The 3641-nt window shown below is 38.3% G+C and overlaps 1 long non-coding RNA gene across 1 annotated transcript; it reads right to left on the bottom strand.

The window, feature by feature from the left end:
- Positions 1-467: 467 nt before the first annotated feature.
- LOC135250626 (uncharacterized) lies at positions 468-3368 on the bottom strand. The gene is made up of 3 exons (XR_010328960.1): positions 2386-3368; positions 1920-2029; positions 468-1217 (listed from the first exon to the last, which is right to left on the bottom strand). It is a non-coding gene; the product is annotated as an uncharacterized LOC135250626 (long non-coding RNA).
- Between the last annotated feature and the right edge of the window lie 273 nt (positions 3369-3641).

Here is a 3641-nt window from a genome sequence, read left to right as displayed (position 1 = left end):
GTAATAAGAGGATTACAGTCAAGTGGTTTTGAGTGTGGTGCACTTTCAGATTTCCTTTTTTTCAATTTTTGGGGGACAAGCTTTTAGGTACTTTTCTGCAATAACTCTACTAACAAAAAAGTACTTTTTTATGTATGTTGCTTCAGATATTGCTATTGATAATATTTTTATTAAATACATTTACTGAAACATTGGTGCCTTGTTTTTTTTTAATCACATTTACACACCATAGTATCAATGACTTTGGTCTGACCAAAGCATTGTCATGATTATGACCACCGGTCTAAAAAGAACTCATTGTAGATCAGCAGTACAGAGTTCCTTTTGAGACAGCTCCATAGTGCTGATCTAGAGTCAGTTCTTTAAAACAGGTAGACACAAAGTTATGATGAACTCTATTAGTTAGCAAACACATCAAACGTATTATTTAAAATCTAAGATATAAGATGCACACAAAACTGTTTTTCTAGACATTTATTCAAGGTACTTCAGATAATATTCAGGTCAACTTCGGTTTCAAAGCAGGACCATTTCAAGATATGCAGGGCAAAAAACTAAGCCTGTCTGGAACATCACCTCTATTAGAATTTTTTAATTCAAGTAGATTCAATTGTAAAAGTCGAAACACTAAATTATAACATTTCAATCAGCTTTAACACAAAGGGTCGTTTTTTATTAACTTAGCCCAGGCAGGAGAGACTCATCATAAAAAAAATTAAGCAGGGAGCCACGACTGGTTAAGGGTCCATTCTAGTTGCTTCTAACAGTGTCTCCCTCATTAGCACTAAACTAAGAATGCTAGAGTTACAAACTCAGAGGCATTACATCAGTATTTAAGGGAAAAAATAAATAAAATGTAATGGAAAAAGGGTGCATTAGTCCTTTTAACATGAAATGTGCATACATGCACTGAACTAGCCCACAATCGAGATTGGTAAAAGTGCTTACATAGTAAAGAGTGCTTTTTTTCCCTAAAGCTTCTCGAGGAAGGTGGACATCATGTTCTGGAAAGACTCCTGTGAGGATCTCATTTGGTTGAGTAGCACCTCATGTCTGGCCTGGCTGGCTGCCTCGGACTACCTCAGGAACTCCAGGAGACAGCTATGCGATGGTCTTACTCTCCGCCTGTGTTGGGGTTGGTACCATTGATGCTGCCTCATTAGTGGGCAACTCTTCGACTCCCAGAGCATCTGGCCGTCTTATTTCCACACCCTCTGCTGTGCCAACAACAGGATATTCAATATAATGGTTCCTCCCCAAGTGAAGTTCCATCTCATTAAAAAACTGAAAACGCATTGTTCCTTGTACGGTTGTTGTCCTTAATTTTTTATATGCTTCCTCTAGTGTGGACCATTTCCTGGCAACTTTGTCAGGCTCATAGGTCTCCTGAAATTGGGTGGATAGCTAGGTAGCTAGGTCCATCCAAAGTAATGTATTTTTTCCTTTCACTGACTTAACTCTAGCATTCAATTCTGCAAGTGTTTTGGGCAGACCATCTGCCTCCAAATGCTGTCACATGAATTCAATAAAAAAGGGTATGCTCTCTACTGAACCCACTGTTGGGCCAAGGTAGTGAAGGCCAGGTCTATTTCTATTGGTTGCACTTGCTACTCTTCCTGTCCCTCACAGCAACCCTACAGTAAAACATTTGTCATAAATTATTTTTAGTGGCAGGTAATAACTGTTCAACAAGTAAAACTGCATTATATGACCTCTATTACAGGAATCACAGATTGGAATAACTTTCCTAGCACTCTTTAAATTCTGAATGGCACTGGTTTCCACACAAGCTCAAGAAATTCAGTTCAATACTTAAGGGATAAATAACATTACTATAGTAGTAAACCTTTCGGTTACGGCATTGTGCCACCATCAGTAAAAGTATACTCCACATGTATTTCAACAGCAGTGGTCAAAACCTCATCAAGGAAGTAGCTCCCAAACTCCCCAGCAGCTTGAAACAACGTTCCACTGAACGAATTATTTCTAGCCTCATCGATGAGCAAATTGTTGTCCTTGTCTGCATACACTGAAAAGAGACAACAAAATCATGTACGCCTCGGGTAGCTAACATTAGGTAGGATGGAAAATGAGTGAAGAGAGTGAAACCGCGAAGCAATGTAGGCCGTAGTAGTACTGAAATGTAAATATTATATTATATATCTGTAAATATATATATATCTGTCAGGTGTCTTGTTTAATCTGAAGCAGCAAAATAACGTTTTCTAGCTAAACTGGCTAGCAAAGAAAGTGGTTGATAGATATTTGTACTTTGTTTAAATTTCATATATTGGCATAATGAATGCGGAACATAAATGATACAAACACATAATCACACACCCGAAAGTGCATTAAAAACGTAAATATACTATTTTCCTTTCTTACCATGAACTACGAATGCCACCATTTTTGTATAACTTTTACTTATTGTGACGTCACCACTTCTGAGTTCGGAAAAGTCGGAGCTCAGAAATGATGCCCGAATTTCCAACCTATAATTCCAAGTTCGACCGTTCAGTTGTTTTTTTCCACAAATCGGACGTTTTTTTTTTTTTTTTACTAGTTCTGAGTTGTCTTGAACCAATGGGCAACAACTCGCCTCTATGAGTGAAGCCTTTTACCCCAATGGCTACTGCGTGAACTGCAACGCCTGGTTGCAAAAAACTTGAAACCCCGCCCACCAAATGTTAAGTCAATGGGGAAAGCCAGAAAAGAGGTCAATTTTTTACACAAGAAATGGTGGTTTAACTAGTTAATCCCATCCCTTGTAATGTCTCCCTGGGTCTGATTTTTAAAAATAATTCCGCCAAAATTCCCAAATCTGGGTTAATTTCAGTGCGTGCAATGTGGCTTGTCTTACTACCGTATGACCATATACGGATTTCCCCATCCTCGCAGCCAGGCAGAGTGCTTCAGTGGCAGGTGTGATGCTGTGTCGTTTTATTCCGATTAGCTAGCTACATACGATCTCACCATTTAAAAGTCCAAGGTCCAAAAATGTTGTGTGCTGTGTTCAGCTGTAGTAACCGCTATTCTAAGGATTCTTCTCTCCAGTTCTTTTGGTTAATACATTTGAGACATTTTCAGATAAACAGGGTTCTATGTAAAAACGCGATTTATGACCAGGTTGGGGTTTCAGTTGATTCTCATAAAGTTTCGTCTTTTATAATTTGTATATGTTGTAGGTGAAATCATATTTGTAAGCAGTTTTGAAGCTTCTTTAAAAAGACAAGCTAGTGGGATTTGCTTAGCTAGGGGGAGCAAGCTTTTACTGTCTTGCTATCGATCTATCTGTCTATCTAGCTAACTTGCTTACTAGTTATCTCGTGATACATCTGTCTAGCTATCTAGAGTTCTGTTATCTATCTGTCTATATAACTAGCTAGCTATGATCTATTTAATCTATTTTTAATGTGAATATTGTAACACTAAACGTATCTTGTACAATTAACTTTTTTGAAATGTTATGACAGTACAGTTCTGTGGTTGCAAGGTCACGCTTGTTGTCCAGACGTGGGCGTGTCTAATTACTATGTGAGGTAGTCGGGGTGGATTTTCCTGTAGTCGTGGACCAGAGACTGTAAAAAATACAATACGACTACACTGATGGTCAATCAATCAGAGATGTGTAGGCTACTGGT

Source organism: Anguilla rostrata, chromosome 3 (genome assembly GCF_018555375.3).
Source record: "Anguilla rostrata isolate EN2019 chromosome 3, ASM1855537v3, whole genome shotgun sequence".
NCBI lineage: Eukaryota > Metazoa > Chordata > Actinopteri > Anguilliformes > Anguillidae > Anguilla > Anguilla rostrata.
This window is presented reverse-complemented; position numbering and strand designations above follow the sequence as displayed.